The sequence below is a fragment of the Sus scrofa genome, chromosome 10, assembly GCF_054392235.1.
Source record: "Sus scrofa isolate SSC_HxYL_T2T_F1_AM1 chromosome 10, Sscrofa_HxYL_maternal_Yorkshire_Landrace_v2.0, whole genome shotgun sequence".
NCBI lineage: Eukaryota > Metazoa > Chordata > Mammalia > Artiodactyla > Suidae > Sus > Sus scrofa.
The window spans coordinates 33,136,864-33,159,451 of record NC_139392.1 but is presented as its reverse complement, the minus strand read 5'-3'; the positions used below and the strand labels follow the sequence as shown (position 1 = coordinate 33,159,451).

General features: G+C 39.7%; 1 protein-coding gene across 9 annotated transcripts in view; it reads left to right on the top strand.

The window, feature by feature from the left end:
* The window catches only part of LOC146398936 (uncharacterized), an 82,703-nt gene that overhangs the window by 7,860 nt on the left and 52,255 nt on the right, over nt 1-22,588 (top strand). For 3 of the 9 annotated variants that reach the window (XM_084980870.1, XM_084980865.1, XM_084980864.1), the window contains exons 1-4: nt 1,697-1,843; nt 15,901-16,233; nt 17,233-17,377; nt 19,285-19,463. The gene's annotated coding sequence lies outside the window, so the exon portion shown is untranslated. Of the gene's footprint in view, nt 1-518; nt 643-1,696; nt 1,844-15,900; nt 16,234-17,232; nt 17,378-19,284; nt 19,464-22,588 lie in introns of those variants that run through there. The other 6 variants (XM_084980871.1, XM_084980866.1, XM_084980872.1 and 3 more) reach the window with 5 other exon arrangements.

Sequence of the window (22,588 nt, the reverse complement as noted above, 5' to 3'; positions counted from 1 at the left end):
GGTGGTGGTGGGTGGTGGTGGTTTTTGTTGTGGGTTTTTGGTTTTTGTTTGGTTGTTGTGAAGGGGGAAGAGGGCGGAGGATGAGGACCCCTTAGCAAATGGGAGCGGAAGGATGTCAGGAAAGGAGCCCAGAGGGGTTCGTGTGGGAATGGGCCAGGGCAGCTGGGAGGGGCTTGAGGGTAGTGCCTGAACAGAGGGGAAGGGAGAGCTGAAGGGAGTGCTGAGGGCCAGGGCGAGCAGGGGGGGACTGAGGTAAGGCTGTCAGCGGAGTTCCAGCAGACAGGTTCAAGTGAGGATGTTTTGGTTTTGGTTTTTGGCTTGCTGTGTGTGTGTGTGGGTGAGTTTGATTGTTTGTTTGAGAAGGGGGTAGAGGGGTGGATAGGTTGGATGCCTTTGAAGTGATGGGGAAAGTTCCCAGGAAGGGGGGGGTGTAGGTGGGTGGGGGCAGGGCGGGGCGAGGGGGGCGGGACCCGGTTGTGCAGAGCGCCTGCGTGGGGGTTGCGTGCGTGCCGTGGCGTGCGTGGGGGTTGCGTGCGTGCCGGGGAAGGGAGTCCCCGGAGCGACTGCTGAGGGCCACCGCGGCGAGCGAGCGTGGGTGAAGGAGCTGAGGACGTGAGCAGGGCTGCAGCGGGCAGGTGCAAGGTAGGTTTGAGTTTTATCTTTGTGAGAAGGGAAGAGGGTGCCTAGGATGCTTGGGAAAAGGGGGATGGAAGGTCCCAGGAAGTGTTTGGGGGAAAGGTGCGTGTTTGGGGCGGGACGAGGGGGGCGGGGAGCGGCTTGGGGGCGGCGCAGGCGTGGGGGTTGGGTGCGTGCAGGGGAAGGGAGCGCGCAGGGACTGTGGAGGGCCACCGCGAGCGTGGGGGCCGGAGGTGAGGATGGCAGCGGAGCCCCAGCTGAGAGGTTGAAGTTAGGGTTCGTTTTGAGAGGCAGCAAGAGGGTGGATGGGATCCCTTGGAAAAGTGGAGGCGAGGTCTAGGAGAGGTCCTAGGAAGGGTTGGGCCTGTGCGGGTGCGGGGAGCGTGGAGGCGGGCGGGCACCCCTTGCCCCCAGAGCGTGCGTGGGGGTTGCGTGGGTGCAGGGGAAGGGAGGCGGGAGGGAATGGAGAGGGACACGGAGAGCCTGGGGCCCTGCGGGGAGGTTGTGAGGGGCATTCTAGGGGACAGGTTCAAGGTAGGTGTTTGTGGCGGCTGCGGTGGTGGTGGTGGTGGGTGGTGGTGGTTTTTGTTGTGGGTTTTTGGTTTTTGTTTGGTTGTTGTGAAGGGGGAAGAGGGCGGAGGATGAGGACCCCTTAGCAAATGGGAGCGGAAGGATGTCAGGAAAGGAGCCCAGAGGGGTTCGTGTGGGAATGGGCCAGGGCAGCTGGGAGGGGCTTGTGGGTAGTGCCTGAACAGAGGGGAAGGGAGAGCTGAAGGGAGTGCTGAGGGCCAGGGCGAGCAGGGGGGGACTGAGGTAAGGCTGTCAGCGGAGTTCCAGCAGACAGGTTCAAGTGAGGATGTTTTGGTTTTGGTTTTTGGCTTGCTGTGTGTGTGTGTGTGTGTGTGAGTTTGATTGTTTGTTTGAGAAGGGGGTAGAGGGGTGGATAGGTTGGATGCCTTTGAAGTGATGGGGAAAGTTCCCAGGAAGGGGGGGGTGTAGGTGGGTGGGGGCAGGGCGGGGCGAGGGGGGCGGGACCCGGTTGTGCAGAGCGCCTGCGTGGGGGTTGCGTGCGTGCCGTGGCGTGCGTGGGGGTTGCGTGCGTGCCGGGGAAGGGAGTCCCCGGAGCGACTGCTGAGGGCCACCGCGGCGAGCGAGCGTGGGTGAAGGAGCTGAGGATGTGAGCAGGGCTGCAGCGGGCAGGTCCAAGGTAGGTTTGAGTTTTATCTTTGTGAGAAGGGAAGAGGGTGCCTAGGATGCTTGGGAAAAGGGGGATGGAAGGTCCCAGGAAGTGTTTGGGGGAAAGGTGCGTGTTTGGGGCGGGACGAGGGTGGCGGGGAGCGGCTTGGGGGCGGCGCAGGCGTGGGGGTTGGGTGCGTGCAGGGGAAGGGAGCGCGCAGGGACTGTGGAGGGCCACCGCGAGCGTGGGGGCGGGAGGTGAGAATGGCAGCGGAGCCCCAGCTATGTATAAATTTCTAAGGTATCTCCAGACTCTTCTCCATAGTGGCTGTACCAGTTTACATTCCCACCAGCAGTGCAGGCGGGTTCCCTTTTCTCCACAGCCCTTCCAGCACTTGTTCTTTGTGGTTTTATTAATGGTCATTCTGATTGGTGTGAGGTGATATCTCATGGTTGTTTTGATTTGTATTTCTCTTATAATCAACGATGTTGAGCATTTTTTCATGTGTTTGTTGGCCGTCTGTGTATCTTCTTCGGAGAAATGTGTATTCAGGTCTTTTTCCCATTTTTCCATTGATTGATTGGTTTTTTTGCTGTTGGGTTGTATAAGTTGCTTATATATTCTAGAGATTAAGCCCTTGTCAGTTGCATCATTTGAAACTATCTTCTCCCATTCTGTAAGTTGTCTTTTTGTTTTGGGTTTCCTTTGCTGTTCAAAATCTTTTCAGTTTGATGAGGTCCCATGGGTTTATTTTTGCTCTAATTTCTATTGCTTTGGGAGACTGACCTGAGAAAACATTCATGATGTTGATGTCAGAGAGTGTTTTGCCTATGTTTTCTTCTAGGAGTTTGATGGTGTCCTGTCGTATATTTAAGTCTTTCAGCCATTTTGATTTTATTTTTGTGCATGGTATGAGGGTGTGTTCTAGTTTCATTGCTTTGAATGCAGCTGTCTAGGTTTCCCATCAATGCATGCTGAATAGACTTTCCTTTTCCCATTTTATGTTCTTGCCTCCCTTGTCAAAGATTAATTGACCATAGGTGTCAGGGTTTATTTCCGGATTCTCTATTCTGTTCCATTGGTCTGTCTGTCTGTCTGTTTTGATACCAGTACCACACTGTTTTGATGACTGTGGCTTTGTAGTATTTCTTGAAGTCTGGGAGAGTTATGCCTCCTGCTTGGTTTTTGTTTCTCAGGATTGCTTTGGCGATTCTGGGTCTTTTGTGGTTCCATATAAAATTTTGGATTGTTTGTTCTAGTTCTGTGAAAAATGTCATGGGTAATTTGATCGGGATTGCAATGAATCTGTAGATTGCTTCTGGTAGAATGGCCATTTTCACAATATTGATTTTCCCAATCCAGGAGCATGGAATATCTTTCCATTTCTTTACATCTTCTTTGATTTCTTTGATTAAGGTTTTATAGTTCTCGGCATATAGGTCCTTTACCTCCTTGGTCAGGTGTATTCCGAGGTATTTGATTTTGTTTGGTGCAATTTTAAAAGGTATCGTACTTTTGTATTCCTTTTCTAATATTTCATTGCTGGTATACAGAAATGCAACTGACTTCTGAATGTTAATCTTATATCCTGCCACTTTGCTGAATTTATTAATCAGTTCAAGGAGTTTTGGGGTTGAGTCCTTAGGGTTTTCTAGGTATAGAATCATGTCATCTGCATACAGTGACAGTTTTAACACTTCTCTTCCTATATGGATGCCTTTTATTTCTTTTGTTTGTCTAATTGCTGTGGCTAAGACTTCCAAAACGATGTTGAAGAGCAGTGGTGAGAGTGGGCATCCCTGTCTTGTTCCAGATTTGAGTGAGAAGGCTTTCAGTTTTTCCCCATTGAGTATTATGTTTGCTGTGGGTTTATCATAAATGGCTTTGATTATATTCAGGAATGTTCCCTCTATACCCACTTTGGCGAGGGTCTTGATCATGAATGGATGTTGAACTTTGTCAAATGCTTTTTCTGCATCTATTGAGATGATCATATGATTTTTGACTTTTTTTTTGTGAATGTGGTGTATGATGCTGATTGATTTGCGTATGTTGAACCATCCTTGTGAACCTGGGATGAACCCTACCTGGTCATGGTGTATAATTTTTTTGATATGTTGTTGGATTCGGTTGGCTAAGATTTGGTTGAGAATTTTTGCATCTATACTCATCAATGATATTGGCTGATAGTTTTCTTTTTTGGTGGTATCTCTGTCTGGTTTTGGAATGAGGGTGATGGTGGCATCATAGAATGTCTTTGGCAGTATTCGTTCTTCTTCAACCTTTTGAAAGCGTTTAAGGAGGATGGGCACCAATTCCTCTTTATATGTTTGATAAAATTCGCCTGTGAATCCATCTGGTCCTGGACTTTTATTTGTAGGGAGTGATTTTATGACCTCTTCCATTTCATTTCTAGTGATGGGTCTGTTCAGTTGGTCTGTTTCTTCTTGATTCAGTTTTGGCAGGCTGTAAGATTCTAGAAAATTGTCCATTTCTTCCAGATTGTCAAACTTGTTGCCATATAGTTGTTCATAGTATTCTCTTATGGTTTTTTGTATTTCTGCAGTATCCGTTGTGATTTCTCCTTTTTCATTTATAATTTTGTTTATTTGGGTTCTTTCTCTCCTCTTTTTAGTGAGTCTGGCCAGGGGTTTGTCAATTTTGTTCACCGTTTCAAAGAACCAGCTCTTGGTTTTATTAATTTTCTCTATTGTTTTTTGAATCTCTATTTTATTGATTTCTTCATTGATCTTTATAATTTCCTTCCTTCTGCTGACTTTAGGACTTTTTTGTTGTTCTTTTTCTAATTCGTTTAGGTGGAGGGTTAAGTTGTCCATTTGGGATCTTTCTTCTTTTTTGAGAAAGGCCTGTATTGCTATAAATTTCCCTCTGAGCACTGCTTTCGCAGCATCCCATAGATTTTGAGAGGTTGTGTCTTCATTATCATTTGTTTCAAGGTAGTTTTTAATTTCCTTCTTGATTTCTTCATTGACCCATTGGTTTTTAAGTAGCATGTTGTTTAGTGTCCATGGAGTAGGTTTTTTCTCTTTGCTTTTCCCATGGTTGATTTCTAAGTTCATGGCATTGTGGTCAGAGAAGATACTTGAGATAATTTCTATGCTCCTAAATTTATTGAGATTCGCTTTATGTTCCAATATGTGATCGATTCTTGAGAATGTTCCATGAGCATTTGAAAAGAATGTGTATTCTGATTTTTTTGGATGTAGTGTCCTGAAGATATCAATGAAGTCTAACTTTTCTATTGTTTCCTTTAGGATCTCTGTTGCTTTATTGGTTTTCTGTCTAGAGGGTCTGTCCATTGATGTGAGGGGGGTGTTTAGGTCTCCTACTATGATTGTATTCTCATCAATATCTCCCTTTATGTCTGTTAATATTTGTTGTATGTATCTGGGTGCTCCTATGTTTGGGGCATATATGTTGATGATAGTAACATCCTCTCCTTGGATGGATCCCTTAATCATTAAGTAGTGTCCTTCTTTGTCTTTCTTTATGTCTTTTGTTTTAAAGTCTATTTTGTCTGATATGAGCGTTGCGACTCCTACTTTTCTGTCATGTCTATTGACGTGAAATACTTTTCCCCACCCTTTCACTTTCAATCTATATGTATCTTTTGTCCTAAGGTGAGTTTCTTGTAGGCAGCATATTGAAGGTTTTTGCCTTTTTATCCACTCAGCCACTCTGTGTCTTTTGATTGGGGCATTCAGTCCATTGACATTTAAGGTGATAATTGATAGATGATTATTTATTGCCATTTGAACCTCGTGTTCCAGTTGATTCTATGGTTCTCCATTCTTCCTTTCTTTTTTTTTTTTTTTTTTTTTGTTGGATGGTCTCCTGTTATTATCTGCTTGAGTGTATTTTTTTTTTTCATTTTTTGCAAATGCAATATTTGGTTTTGGCTTGTGGTTGCCCTTCCCATAATTGTGTGTTTTAGCCTGATGGTCCTGTAAGTTCAAACACTTCATTACTATATTAAAAATTAAGAAGAGAGACATACATACAAACAAAAAGGGTTATTTACCTCCTAACATCCCTTGCCCACATTTTGTGGTTTTGATGACTCTTTTATTTTTTTCTTTTTAATTTTATTTTGTTTGAAGTATGTTCATGATTAAATCTGTATGCTGGCTTATTTGAGTGACTGCTCTCTGATTGCAATTTCCTCAGTCCTAGTTCTTCCTCTTCTTCTTTTTTTTTTCTTTTCTTTTTTCTTCCCTTTCCTTCCTTTTTGGTTTAGAGAAGCTCTTTCAAAATTTCCTTTAACCTGGGTTTTGTGTTGCTGTATTCTTTAAGTTTTTGTTTGTTGGGAAAAATTTTTATTTCCCCTTCTATTTTAAATGATATTCTTGCTGGATAAAGTATTCTAGGTTGCATATGTTTTCCTTGTAGCACTTTAAATATCTCTTGCCATTCCCTCCTGGCCTGTAGTGTTTCTGTAGAGAAATCAGCTGATATTCTTATGGGGGTTCCCTTGTAGGTAACATTCTGTTTTTCTCTTGCTGCCTTTAGGATCCTCTCTTTATCACTAACTTTTGCCATTTTTATTATGATGTGTGTTGGTGTGGGTCTGTTTGGGTTCAGTTTGTTTGGGGCCCTCTGTGCTTCTTGTATCTTGAACCCAGTATCCTTTAGATTTGGGAAGTTTCCATCGATAATTTCTTCAAATATATTTTCCATTCCCTTATCATTTTCTACTCCTTCTGGAATTCCTATTATGCGTAGATTGGCCCGCTTTATATTATCCCATAGGTCTCTTATATTGCTTTCCAGTTTTTTGATTCGGTTTTCTCTCTGCTGACCAGATTGAGTGATTTCCATTATTCTATCTTCCATATCACTGATGTGTTGTTCTGCATTATTCATTCTGGTTTTTACTGCCGTTAGTTCAGTTTGCGTCTCTGCAAATGAATGTTCTAGTTTCTCTTGGCTCCTCCTTATATTTTCTAGTTCCTTTCTGAGGGTATCTGCGTTACTGTTCATATCTTCTCTTAATTCCTTCAGTATTTTCCCTATTTCTCTTTTGAACTCCAGGTCTGTCAGACTGCAGAGATCTGTTTCATTGTTGACTGTTTGAGGTGAGTTCTCCTGTTGGTTTGACTGGGGGTGGTTTCTCAGCTTCTTCATCTTGCTTGTTGTTTTCTTTCTCCTTTTGGAGTTGTACTCTCCGTGATCGGGTAGTGTTTGCCTTGTCACTACCGTGGAATATTTCCTGAGGGCTGGCGTTGTTGGTCAATCTTTTTTAAGGCAGTGTGGCTTTTCTGGAGTGTTGATGGGGCTAACAGTGTTTCTTTGAAGCAATGGAGGACTTCCTGAGGGCAGACAGGACTGGGAGGTCCACCCCACGATGGTAGCAGATTTCACTTGGTCATGCAGAGCTTGCTCTGGTGTTTTTAGGCTGTGGGGTTCTTGCAGGGAGTTGGCGGTGTTGGGCAGCTGCTCTTCAGGGGTGCATCACCCCCTGGGGGCTGGAGAAGCTATCTGGGTCACTGAGAACCTGAGAGGCTCTTCCCTAGGGCAGCCCAACTCAGAAGGACAGCCTGAGAATGTAGGTGAATCTTTTCACAGTCTGGCTGAGCTTGTTGCAGCTTTTCTGGGCCGCAGGGGCCCTTCCAGGGGGCTGGTGGTGCTGAGCAGTTATTTCACGGGAGTGGGGCATCCCCTGGGAGCTTGGGCGGGTAGCAGGGCCCTTGGAGACCCAAGAGGCTCCTCCCCAGGGCAGCCCGACTCAGAAAAACCGTCTGAGATCTTTTCCCAACTCGGCCAGGCTTGTTGCAGCTTTTCTGGGCTGCAGGGGGTCCTGCCTGGAGCTGGCAGTCCTATGCAGCGGGTCCACTAGCTCTCAGCACCCCCTGGGGGCCTGGGCGGGTAGCAAGGCCCTTGGAGACCCAAGAGGCTCCTCCCCGGGGCAGCCCGTCTCAGAAAAACCGTCAGAGAATTAGGCCGATCTATTCACAGTCTGGCTAGGCTTGTTCTAGCTTTTCTGGGCTGCAGGCCTTTTCTAGGGTGCTGGTGGTGTTTGGTGCTGCTCTGCAGAAGTGTAGCCCCTCCAAAGGGCAAGCAGGCCTGTGCAGGGACAGCCCCTGTGGTGGTAGGCTTCAGGCAATTGTTGAGACCAGCCCTCCTGGATGGCAGGTTGCCCCAGGTCCAGCGAGAGCATAGGGGGTGGTGGGGGCGGGGGGGATGCACTGGGAAGCGCAGCTTTCTGCTAGCTAGCGGACCTGTAAGCTTGCTGTGGTGTGGGGGGTATTCTATGGGGACCCACCCCTTCTTCTCTCCCCTCCCCAGCACGGGTGCAGACCAGGCTCTTCTCCCAGGTTCCCTCTGAGGCGGCTTTCCACTTCCCCGCCCTTAGAGTATTGCTCCCTTCCTCTGCGACAGCTTTGTTTTCTAGTCTCCCAGGCAGTCTCTGCCCCTTCAAATGGTTTAGAGACCTCCCAAGCAGTTTCCGCTCTGCCCCGCCCCCTAGCCCGGGGACTAATCTCTGGAGCCAAGGTCTTGGTACCCAGCCCCCACCCAGGCGTCCCCCGGCCTCCTCTCGGGGACTAACCTTCAGAGGCGAGGTCTCGGTGCCCAGCCCCCAACCAGGCGTCTCAATTTTTGGTGACTTTGCCCGTAGTTCAGATGGTCCGTTGGGTTCTTGATGGGTTTTTCCGTACTCCAACTTACTGACTGCTACACTCTTCTCTGCATCTGGAGATTCCTCCGGTTCGTTTGATCTTTCCCCCGTGTAGGTGACTTTCCAGGGTGCGGGATCCCTTTCTCCTCCGCAGTTCCCTTTCGGGAGCGCCCATCCCGCTCGGATTCACCTTCTCTCACTCTCCTCTTTTCTCCCATTCTGCCCAATAATTTCACGAACTTCTTGCCGTTATTGGAGTTTAGGTTCCTCTGCCAGCGATTGGTTGCTGTTCTGTGTGAGTCATTTCTTCTGTAGATGTGCTTTTTTTGTTGTGTTTGTGTGAGAGGGCGAGCGTGTCCCCCTACTCCTCCGCCATCTTGTCCTCCCGTATCGGATTTTTCTTATTCTTTAGCTCACCTTTAGTGCTTTACCCTAAGGAATAATCATACTTTGCATCTCTGCAGAAAGTTTTGTAGCAACCTAAGACTGTAAAATAAGACTTTGGCTAAAAAATGGTCTGTATCAATAAAACGGAAATTTATGTAGTGATGTATAATGATATTTTAGAAAATAATGTCAGGTTCATGATGCATTGTTATGGAAAAACAAAGGTTACAATAAAACACTATGTAAAGCAAGACCTGTTATTTTAAACATACAAATCAGAAAATAGAGGCTAGCATACAGAGAAGACTAGAAAGAAATTTATCAAAATATTAATAGTGATTATCTATGGGTAGTGGATTTCCTAGTATTTTTTTTGTTTTGTTTTCCCTGTGCAACTAGATACTCCAAATGAACATTATGTTATCATTATAATTAATAAATTATTAAAAAATGCTGCCTTGAACATTGATAATATTTATTTGTGACAGTGTTATTTTACTGTTAGCTTATTTAATATTCTACTGTATCTTTTGGCTCCTAAAGTAACTCTTCCTTGAGAAAGTTAATTGAGCTGTTAGGTATGTAAACTTAGTATCTCAGGCTGTGTATAACTTCAGTTCAGGTCCTTTATATTGGTGGGTAAATTTAACCTTTGATAGACTTATCTATTGTCTTACTCAAAGTAGTTTCTTCAATAAAATTAGAATTTTCTATTTTACTTTAACCGATCATTTGGGAACTAGAGTAAAGTAATCCTTACTGAAGTTATCTTTAATTTTACTTTTCTAAAAGGAGTTGAATAAAGTCACTACTCAACTGGCTCAGGTCACTACACATTTGCAGGATAAGCAAGAATATGGCAGTCAGGTGAAAAGTCATCTTAAAGAATATAAAGAGAAACATCTCTCTTTAGAACAGAAAACTGAAGAATTAGAAGGTCAAATTAGGGTTTGTATAAAGGAAACTGAATTTCGCCATATTTTCTGTTCCTGTAGCAATGTAATTGATGACTCAGATGGAATCTAAGATTTCAAACTTTCAAACAAAGGTTAAGCTGTGATGTAAAAGTTTTAAAAATTAAAAAAAAAGAAAGATTTCTCATCATGGTGCAGGGGTTAACAAATCCGACGAGGAACCAAGAGGTTGCGGGTTCGGTCCCTGCCCTTGCTCAGTGGGTTAAGGATCCGGCGTTGCCATGAGTTGTGGTGTAGGTCGCAGATGCAGCTCGGATTCCATGCTGCTGTGGCTCTGGCGTACGTAGGCCAGCAGCTACAGCTCCGATCAGACCCCTAGCGTGGGAACCTCCATATGCCACGGGAGCTGCCCAAGAAATAGCAAAGAGACAAAAATAAATTAAATAAATAAATAAATAAATAAATAAATATATAAATGGAGTTCCCATCGTGGCGCAGCAGAAATGAGTCCAACTAGGAACTATGAAGTTTCAGGTTCAATCCCTGGCCTTGCTCAGTGGGTTAAGGATCTGGCGTTGCCATGAGCTGTGGCGTAGGTTGCAGATTTGGCTTGGATTTGATGTTGCTGTAGGCTGTGACATTGCTAGGTGTAGGCTATAGCTCTGATTTGACCCCTAGCCTGGGAACCAAAAAAAATTACCTGTGCTTTTTCTTGTTTGATTTTTGAATTCCATCTTTACTTTTAACTTCTTTGTTAAAGGAGGGCTTTTGCAAATAGCAGTTAACATATATACTGGTTCCATGGTATGTGTAAATATTTCAAAGAGACAGCCAACCAGGGATCTACTCTGTAATTATGAGGAACTTATTTTTTGTTTTGCTATATCATTCCTGTCTCTTTCCCTCTTTATTCCAGTATAATATTCAGGGATGGCATATTTCTTCCTATTTTAAACTTTACATGTATACTCTTTGGGTTTTGTTTCTAATTTAATATCATTTAAATTTATTATAATTTACACTATGGTAAACTTCTTTCTTTAATACAACTCCAGATGAAAGTTTGGAGCTAAAGAGATTAAGTGGCTACACATATGAGAGAAGGATTTGACCTGAGTCCCTTGTCCTTTAAATTAAAACTGCTGTAAGTTAAAAATTTCTCAAGTTACTATATATATAAGTTATACCTCCACTGTCAGATAAAGCACTTCTGTACAACTGTAGAATCCTGGGCTTTGAATTTGTATACATCCACATCCACATCAGTATAACGTGGAAGAAGAAAATTACATTTTCAGATCTTCTCTGCATTCCTTTTTTTATTTTCTTTATGGTCAATAACATGGCATGACAAATTACTCGACATAATGGTTGAAAAAAACAAAAAACTAATTTTTTAGATGAAGCCGTCTCATGAGAAGTCTATTTAAGTATCTTTTAAAAATAGTTATTTAGAACCAATAATATTTATTGTAACCTATCACAACATTGGATATTAGATATTTTTTCTAATCATTGTTTTAGGACATATTCCATCTGTTACATAGAATTAACATAGTTACATTGAGTGTCAAATATAAGCATTGAGTAAGAACTACAGGTACCTAGATTGGCTTATAAAATATTTAGGGCACAAAATTTTTTACTGCTATACAAGAAAATGCCTTGCTCATAGATTTTTGAACTATGTACTTAACAGTTTGACTTTTTTTTGGCTTCACCTATGGAATGTGGAAGGGCCTCAGCCAGGGATCAAACTTGCACCACCGCAGCAACCTGAGCTGCAGCAGTGACAATGCCGGATCCTTAATCTGCTGAGCCATTAGGGAACTCCTGACTTTTGTGAATTTGTAAAAGTGCCCACAGTTATATCTACATGAATGACACAAAAATCACACTGTGAAGAACAATGATCTCTAGATGAAGAGATTGAAGAAGCAAAATCAGAAGTTTAATTGGTTTTATGTTTACGGTCAATAGGTGTTAATGAGAAGGATGACATGACAACTGCATTTTAGTTGTGAATAGTTCTAATTATCTCAGTATTATTAACTGTGATTATAAAGGAGTACATATTTTAAGTGGGCCCATGTGTGAACCTGTTACTTAGTTTTTTCGGACTTTAGTTCATAAATTTTACGCAGGTAACAAATATAATTATTTTAAGTTTTTCTCTTAGAGTTAATTTTGAAAATTAAAAACTCAGTGACTGCTTCTCCTATAGGAAGCCTGCTGCTAGGTTTTCTTAAATATTCCATGATAAATGGCAGCTTTATTCAGTGAAAGCTTCAGAGTGTATTTTTTATTATAACAGATATTTTTGGCTATTTTTGTGTGTTATGTCAACACCAGTTTGAATGTAAACAAAAGTGGTATAATGTTATAGTAGATAATTGACATTAAAGTTGTTATTATATTTCTTCAATAGAAATTGGAAGCTGATTCACTTGAAGTTAAAGCAAGCAAGGAGCAAGCTTTGCAGGATCTACAACAGCAAAGACAACTGAACACAGATTTAGAGCTTAGAGCTACAGAATTGAGTAAACAAGTTGAAGTGGAGAAAGAAACATAAGCTTAATGACTTAAGGGGGAGCATTGTAAACTAAGAATTAACATATTTTTAAGATTTCAATTTTATCATCACATCTTTAAGGATTTACTTGATTCTATAAACTGCTTATATTAACATGAATAAAAATAAATCCATATAATATGGTTAAATAGGAGGGCTTGTTACCAGTCACATTTCAGCAGACTTTGTCTTTAAATGCCAAATATTCCATTCCGACTGTGTTGACGGACTTGATCTGTGGCAAGAGCATGAAGATTTTTGACTCTCAGTAGTAAAGATGGAAGTTGGGTGCGTGGGAAAGTTACCTTTCAGAGAAATGAAATAAAACCCATCAATAATTAAGTTGTTTTACACCTTCATGGTTGCATCCTTGTTTTGGGAGGGATGACAAAATTTTTTTGTTCTCATATCTAGTACATTGGGTCCTGATACTGTGAATTTGAGGATATACAGGTGCAAATGGCATTTTTTCTCACTGATAACATCATAGTTTCCAGTGCTGACGTTTGGAGAGTACACCTGATCCTTTGTATCACCCACTAACTTGGTTGTCACCTCTGGAAGCCAGTCATGTGTCTTTGAAGGTGACCTCTGAGTTGCTTCTTGTTCTCTTTCCCAAGGACACTTATGGGATCAGTGGTTCTTTCCACTTCTACTAAGGTTTTTTTTGTTTGTTTTTTTGTTTTTTCCCTTTATACTTTATGCGAACATTTCCTATGTTGGGTCCTGCCTTTCTAGAGTACTACCTAAGAAAGGCAAGCTAGGTAAACATATCTAGAGTTTGACTAAACCCTCAACCTTGGTTGAAAGGCTCAGCCCACATAACAGGGCACAGGGCCCACCTTTCTCAAGGGCCACTGATGCTATTCAAGCCCACCAACTTCCATCTTATATTTTCATTCCTCTGCAGTTTAATATATTTTCAAATATCTTTTGTGTTTTCTTCTTTGATCATGGTTAGTTAGAAGTATTTTGTTTACTTGTCAAATATTTGGGATTCTTGTAGATATCTTACTGTTACTGGTTTCTCATTTAATTCCACTGAGGTCAGAGAACATACTCAGACTTTTCAAACTGTTTTATTTAGGGCCCAGTATATGGCTTATCTTGGTTAATTTTCCATGGGTACACATATGTGTTGTTGGGTAAAGTATTCCATAAATATCAATTAGGTTGAGGTAGTTGATAATATTGTTCTAATCTTCCATATCCTTGCCATTTTTTCCCTTCTGGTCATTTCTGTCAGTTTCTGAGAACGGAGTGTTAAGGTTTCCCAGATCATGTGTGGTTTTTTTTTTTTCATTTTGATTTGTTTTGTTTTTTTATTACTAAGTGACTTTAAAAAAACAGCTAAGTTTTGCAGTCACTATGAAGGCCTTTATTTCTATTGCTGTCTTTGATTCACATAGTCATATGATTTTATAATAATTATTTGTGGGAAAGTTAAATAGCATAGTGAATAAATATATCAAGTCCTAATTTCAAGGTTGCTTGACATGGATTTTAATTATATTAAAATGGTAAAGTAATAATTAGTACAATGACTTTTCTGTTTAGACCTTTAAAAATCAGTGCGGTACAGGATCCTATGAATGTAGTTCACTTTTCTAGCTACTTTTTAGAAAGTAAAAGTAAGTTTCTGGGACTAAAAGTTCGAAATTTTCAAGGTATATGTGCAGCTCTGGTATTGTATTAATACCTAACTTCAATTATGTGGCTGATATAGCTTTTAATAATCTCTCTTTAACATATTGTTCAATTTATAGTAAGTACATTGATGGTAAAATACACTAGAAAGAGGATACATTCTAGAAATACTACTTTGCATCTGGTTTTATTTTCTCTTTAGAAACTTGTTGATCTTTAATATGTGCTTTTCCTTTGATATGCATATAAACATAATTGTATTCATTTTATGAAAAGAGAAGTCTTTAACTCTTACAGCAATATGTGCATTTCCTTATTCTTATAAATTTTTACTGATTTAGCTACAGAAAGCATTTTTTTAAGGGGCAAATAATAACAAATCTCTTACATAATCTGCTAGGTTCTAAGATTACAATAAATCTTTTGTCCTTCCTCTATCTGAAATGAGATATTCTTCTATTTTTTTCCTACTTACCTTATGTGTTTTGAAGTTTAAGTCGTTTCAAAGATATAATGTGTTTTATGTTTTCAAGGAAGGAGGCAAATTTCTGTATGTTCAGGGGCTAATAGGTTCTTTAGAGTACAGGGAAAACTTTTCTGGCTGTCGTAGGCTAGGTTTGCTCTATGCACAGTTTTCTTTGGGGATTAAGTCAGGGGCGTTAGATGGTCTTGACTTTACCACTAATTTATTTACTTGAGGTAAATCTTCTTTATCTGTTAAATAGTCAGAACAGATGTTCTATGGCATTTTTTTGGTTGTGTGGTTTTATTATTTTTTGACTAAATTTTTTTTGCTTTTTTTAAAAAAAAAATTACAGTTAATTTATAATGTTGTACCAACTTCTGCTGTACAGAAAAGTGACCCAGTCATATACATGTATATATACATACACACACACACATATATACATATTACTTTTCTTATATTATCTTCCAAGATATAGTTCCCTGAGACTTGATATAGTTCCTGTGTTATACAATAGGACCTCATTGCTTATCCATTCTAAATGTAATAGTTTGCTTCTACTAACCTCAAACTCCCAGTCTGTCCCATTTCCCCTTGGCAACCACAAATCTGTAAGTCTGGGAGTCTGTTACTCTTTTGTAGATAGGTTCATTTTGTGCCATTTTTTTGAGGGGGGAGGGGCTGCCCATGGAGCTCCTGGGCCAGAGATCAGATTTAAGCTGCAGCTGAGACCTATGCCTCAGCTGCACCAATGCTGGATCCTTTAACCCACTGTGCTGGGCCAAGGATTGAACCTGCATCCTACCAATTCCATTGCGCCACAGTGGGAACTCCTGTGCCGTATTTCAGATTCTGCGTTTAAATGAAATAGGGTATTTGTCTTCCTCTTTTTTCTTAATTTCACTTGGTATGAGAATCTCTTGTTCCATATGTGTTGCTACAAATGGCATTACTTCATTCATTTTTATGGCTGAGTAGTATTCCATTGTATATATGTACCATATCTTCTTAATCCATTAATCTGTAGATGGACATTTAAGTTGTTTCCATGTCATGGCTATCGTGAATAGTGCTGCAGTGAACATGGGAGTGCATTTATCTTTTTGAATGAAAGTTTTGTCTCGATATATGGCCAGGAATAGGACTGCTGGGTCATATGGTAGTTCTGTATTTAGTTTTCTGAGGAATCTCCATATTATTGAACCTCCATGGTGGTTGTACCAATTTACATTCTCACCAACAGTGTAGGAAGGTGCCCTTTTCTCCACACCCTCTCCAGCCTTTGCTATTTGTAGACTTACTAATGATGGCCATTCTGACTGGTGTGAGGTGGTACTGGCTTGATACATTAAATTATTATTTTTACTTCTTAAGGATACAAAAAAGTTTAAAAAAGTAATAATTTATTTTGAATGGTAAATTAGAGGTGATAAATTATGCATTATTAAATTTTTTCTTAAATAGCATATCCAGTACAAAGTTGGATCTACAGAAGAAATCTGAAGCACTTGAAAATATTAAGCAAGTGCTTACCAAGCAAGAAGAAGGAAAAAAAAATCCTTAAACAAGAAAATAGAAAATTTAAGTCAAAATGCAAAAATGCAGCAGGAAGAATTGAATAACAAAATTCAAGCAGCAGTGACAGAACTACACAAAGTGAAGATGGAGAAAGAAACTCTAGTAACAGAGCTTTCTGGAGCAAAAGAGGAATTATCAAAAGTTTCTGATTCTTTGAAGAACTCCAGAAGTGAATTTGAAAAGGAAAGTCAGAAGGGAAAAGCTGCTATATTAGATATGGTTAGTTGTTTATATTTACTTTTTTTTTAAGCAGAAGTGATAATATTTAAAATGTACTGATTCTTCTGCCTAATTCATATTTGACATTTTCTTTTTTGCTTTATAGGGCCACACCCATGGCATGTGAAAATTCCCACAGGAGGGGTTGGATTGGAGCCACAGCTGCAGGCCTACAACACAGCCACAGCAATGTGGGATCTGAGCTGCATCTGTGACCTACACAACAGCTCATGGCAATGCCAGATCCTTAACCCACTGGGTGAGGCAAAGGCCAGGGATCAAACCCGTACCGTCATGGTTACTAGTTGGATTCATTTCTGCCAAGCCACAATGGAAACTCCTAAAAAAAAGATTTTCATGTTACTTTTATGTTCCTTTCTGTTTGGAGAAAACATCTATCTGTACACATTCCCTCTTAAAGTATATGTGATTATTTTTATTTATCATTTCAACACTTTCTTTTTAAGAATTTCCTTGCTTCCTTTTTTTTGAAGCATATTATTCTACGTTTAAAATAGCATAATTTGGAATTACCTGGTGGCTCAGGGAGTTAAGGATCCAGCATTGTCATTGCTGTGGCTTGGGTCATTGCCGTGGTGTGCATGGGTTTGATCCCTGGCCAGAGAACTTTTGCACACCACAGATGTGATCAAAAAAACCAAACCATATCCACAACCACATAAGTTATTTAATTTAATTAATTCTGTGACAAAAAATGTGGCTTCCAAACCAAAGTTTTCTAAAATCTTGCCCAAATACTATCTAAATTATTTATTGTGACTCTTGGTTGATGATTGAAACACTTAGCCTTTTCCTGTTCCTCCTTCCTTACTGCTATAATACTTGCCTGTTTTTATTAATGAAATGGGATTATTTTGTCCCATCTTCAATGATCAGCAATTCTGGTTTATTTCCTTCTAACGACCTTATAAGCTTGTAAACCAAAAGTCTTATTTTACTACAGATATTTTCGGCATAATATAGTTTCCATTTTTTTAGGAGAAAACCTGCAAAGATTTAAAGCATCACCTTGAAGTACAGATAGAATGCGCACATAAGGAACAGAATGAACTGAAAAACTCACTTGAAAAAGAGGAGCTAAGATTTTCTTTTTCTGTAACAAAATATGTTATAGCATAATAAGGTATTTATATTTTCAAAATATTTTCAGTGATAATTAGGTCAAAAGAAGGTTTATTTCATTTGTGTTCTACCCACTACTAAAAAGATTTAACCTAGTTTTTGATAAGAGGCCTAAAATAAAAGTAGTTAATTAAAGATGGAAAATTGAGTAATCTAACTATAGAGTTATAATTAGATAATTTAGATTAAGGCAGACTACTATGGATAAAAAAAAGTCTTGATAGGCTTTCCATAGAAATGAAATTTTAAGGGCAATTTCATGGACATTGATATTAATATATTTGATAATGGTTGTTTAACAATGAAGAGATTTGTTGGCGTTCCTGTCATGGCTCAATGGTTAACAAACCCGACTAGTGTCTATGAGGATGCAGGTTTGATCCCTGGCCTCGCTTCGTGGGTTAAGGATCCAGCGTTGCCATGAGCTGTGGTGTAGGTTGCAGATACAGCTTGGATCTGCTGTTGCTGTAGCTGTGGTGGAGACAGGCATTTACAGCTCCGATTTGACCCCTAGCCTGGGAATCTCCATGTGCCACAAGTGCGGCCCTAAAAAGACAAAAAAAAAAAAAAAGATTTTCTGTGGTTAATACTTCTGTTGTTCTCCATCAAAAGAAGCAAGAGTATAATATACATTAAGCGAGTATAATAATATGTTGCTATTTTTTCTGAAGGCATACCTCCAGCAGCCAGAGTCCAGGCATGTACCTTTCTAGAGATCTGATTTGATAAAGTAGTAAAACCTGGTCCTGACACATCTGTAGTGTTGTGTTCTGGTTGTTGCTTGAAAGAAGACACCTGGGTTTTAGATGCCAACATGTAACTGGCAAAATTATGGTGGTTTAGTGTATAAGTTCTGAATCCAGATTGTCCAGATTTATATCCTGGTTGTGCCACTTAATAGCTGTGCTGTCTTGCCTTGTCTTAGGCTGACAACTTGATCTCTCTGTGTTCCAGTTTTCTCAGTAGAAGATAAGGCTAATAAGAGAATGTTCACTATAGAATTATTTTGAGAAATAAATTGGTTAATATATTTCAAAGTGCTTAGAAAACCAGCTTAACAAAATAAATGGTCAAATGTTAGCTATTACTTTGTCATTGGTTATCATAACCAGTGGTACTTGTTAATCATTATTGTTATACTACCTGATTCCTGCTTTGCACAAAATATTTCCCTTTGTGTTGGAGATAAGCTGAAGCACTGAATTTTTTTCAAAAGTTACTCAGAATACGGTCAAATTGCTCAAATTATGTTCATAGTGAAATATGCATAAAACATGAAACATGACCTTAGCTAGAAATGTCGGAGAATGTGTAGTTCTCCTTGGCCACAGAGGAACCTCTCTTAGCTTCTATATGATGTCTAATTTTGAACAGAACTATATCCTAGTAGATTGTAAAAAGAAGGTATTAACAAAATATTCCTCAGATCTCTAAATGACAAATTGTGTGCGGTATAGTTTAGTTTCATCAAATACTAAACATATTTGCCAAAATTATTTTGGTTTTATTGCAGTTAATATGAAGCTATCCTTTCTGATGGTGGCTAACAGGCTCAGGTAGCATTTGCATATCCTTGAAAGGCAGTAGACATTTCAGCAATCTAGAGATGAATGCTGTTTTTCCCTATGTTATGATGTAAAGGAATAGTCCATTTCCAAGCTCTATCCAAATATATAAGTTAAAAAGGAAAGGAGGATTACACAAATATTGAAGATTAATTCAGCATGCCATCTAATAGTGTATAGTGTCAGTCATGAAAGCTCTGTGAGGACAGGGATTTTTCTTTTGTGGTTTACTAGTGGATTGTTTATGGCCATCAGACCCAGTAGTTTCTACTTAGAGTAGTGCTTAGCTTGAAGTAGGGTGAATGGATAAAAGAATGCTAAACAGATTTTTATTTTCTTTTAGACTTCTCATCAGTTGAAATTGGAGTGCAATTCAATGCAGGGACAACTAATGCAGGCCCAGAAGAGTTTAAAACAAAAGGAAAAAGAAGAACAACGACTTCAGGGTAACAGAAATGAGTTAAAGCAACTGACTGAACAGAAGAAAAAGCAAATTGAAGCACTCCAAGGAGAGATTAAAAGGTAGTGATATTTGTTTTCTTTTTATGGGAAGCAAAATTGTGCATTGAAAATAGTAACATGATAATTAACACAGATGAGGTGCAACAAAGAAAAATTTATACATGCTCAAATTTTTTGAAGTTAAAATACACAACTGTACTTCTATGATTGACTAAGTCTGGATTTCCATTCACTGTAATCATGTTGTTCGATAATTCTTATAACACTAATCATTTGTTTGACAGACAAAACTTTTTGTAAAATAAGATACAACAACATTGAGAAAAATGTATAAACATCTCTAGTGTATTAGAAAATTTTAAAGGAATTTAGCAATAAATTATCCTTATTAAGGGAAATAATCAAGATAAAAAATCACAATGTGAGATATATTTATATCTACTATAACGTATATAATGTAGGTTTCATATGGTTATAATTGTTTGATACTTTTAAGTTAAATCATAATGGTTTTTATTTCCAAACCTATGATAAGTTATTATTAAGCATCTGTTCTTCATTCTTAAATATGTTTTAATATTTGTCCAGACCAAGAGTTGATAAAAGTGGAATGAACTTAGTGTTTGAACAAAATGAGGTTTTCCTCATGGTTGTTCTATGTTAATTCATGCAGGGAGAAGGGAGATATAAAATCCTTAATATGTAGAACCAAATACTTCATAGCATTAAGAGCTGGCTTGTCATATTACTAGAGGAAAAAAAATAACCCCACAAATACATTCTTTTATGTGGACCTCTGTTTTACAACCATTATTATGGCTGCTTTACAAAAGAGTAATTTTCTAATGACCCTTTATTCTTTTTTTGTGTGTTATCATATGTAATCAGAAGTCAGGATATAATTATCACAATATGTATTTTGGTTTATGATTTGATATCTTGAGTTCATTTGTTTTTTCAAAATCCATTAGCCTCAAGAGTTCCCATTGTGGGTCAGGGGTTAAAGAATCTGACTAGGAACCATGAGGTTTCAAGTTCGATCCCTGGCCTTTCTCAGTGGGTTAAGGATCTGGCAGTTGTGGTGAGCTATGGTGTAGGTTGTAGACGAGGCTCAGATCTGGCATGGCTGTGGCTGTGGCATAGGCTGGCAGTTGCAGCTCCAATTAGACCCCTAGTCTGGGAACCTCAATATGCCTTGGGTGCAGTGCTAGAAAAAGACAAAAACAAACAAACCAAAGAAATCCATTAGTCTCATATTAAAGTATTCCTTAGATCATTTTTATAGCACCTGATTTAATAAGTAAAAAGTCTTAACAACTATTAGCACATTTTCTTTCTTTTAAATTACTAGCTACAACAAGATTTCTTCCAGATTTATGGTTAATGTATATTTCTTCTACTTTGCATGGCTTTACTAGATACCACCTTAAGAATTATGAGATTTAGAGGAAGTGTTGTTATCAGTAGTTGTCTTACATGGGTCTGTTAAAACAAATATACCATAGACTAGGTGGCTTAACACAATAAGCATTGATTTCTCAGAGTTCTGGAGACTGGGAAACTTAGAATAAAGGTACTTGGCATAGCTAGTGTCTGATGAGGGTCCACTCTGGCTTGTAGACAGCTGTATCCTGATATGACTGAGACCAGTTATCTCATTCCTTCTTAGAAGGGCACTAATCCCATTCACAAGGATTCCACCCCCATCATCTAATGATCTCCCAAAGATCCACTTCTACATACCATTACATTGGGGATCTAGGCTTAAACGTGCATTTTGGAGACATTCATTCACAGTAAGTAGTTCACTTATGCTAGTGCATGGATGCCAGAAAAAGGGACACAATTTTTAACCCTGAGGGAGTGCTGGGTGGATATCCAGTCTCTAAATTAGTTTTGGAATTTGGAGTAACTAGAGAATCATTGAGAGGCAAGAGTAGTTTGGCTTTATTGAGGAGCAGCATAATATCCTGGAAAGAAGGTAAATTTTAGAGTCAGGCAGATCTGAATTTAAATTTCATGTTATACGTATTATTAGGTTTATGGTCACAGGGAAGTGATTCATCTTTCTGAATTAATATAATGGGGTCATAGAGTTGTTGTCTACTCTGCCAGTGTCATGTTGCAAACAAAATAGTTGTGGGATAGTATATGGAAGTAGGCAAGCTGTGATCCAAGACTGTCAGTGCACACGGCAAACCACGCAGTGATGGTCTGTGGAAACTTATTAGTGGGCCACAGGGAAATAGGAAAAACAGGGATAAAGTTTAGGGTATAGATGTGTATGTGTACATACACTATATATAAGACACACATGCATATACTTCCTTTTTTTTAATGTGATTGTTTGGGAACCACTGAACAAGGATCCAGCACGGCTGTAAGTTATCGGTTCCTACAGCAACTTTATTTGAAACCTAATGTGGGAATACAGATTGAATAGGATATGGCCCCTATTCTTAAGTAGCTTATAATTTAATGAGGAAGCTGGTATGTAAGGACAAAGAAAATTGTAATAAAAAAGAGAAAAAAATAGAGCTCAGTAGAAGTTTTGGCTGGCTTTTTAGAGGAGCTGGCATTTCAACTGGATCTTTAAAGATGATTATAATTTTGAAAAGTTAAAAAAAGGAAGAAGGAGTTCCCATTGTGGCTAAGTGGTAACGCACCTGACCAGTACCCATGAGAATTCGGGTTTGATCCCTGGCCCTGCTCAGTGGGTTAAGGATCCAGCATTGCCAGAAGCTGTGGCACAGATGCGGCTTGAATCTGGTGTTGCCATGCCTGTGGTGTAGGCTGGCAGCCTCAGCTCCGAATTGTCCCCTAGCCTGGGAACTTCTATATGCCATGGGTTCTGCCCTAAATAAATGAAGAAAGCAGATATTTCAAGGAGGAAGCAATACTAGCAAAGTTTTTGAAACTTAAAAAGATGTCATTATAGGAGGTTCGCTATTGGAATACATGGTAAGTGGAGAAGTGAGGGGAGATAAGGCTACAGAATTGGGTGAAGTAAGATCAGAGTAGATGGATAACTGTTTCTACATTAAATACTTGATATTGGAAGGTTAAAGGTTTTTAAGAAGGGGGAAATGTGATCATACCTGTTTTAGTACAAAAACTGATCACTGTGTGAAGGGTAAATTGCAAATGACGGACCCTCCTGTATTCTCCTTTGGAATGTTGGATTT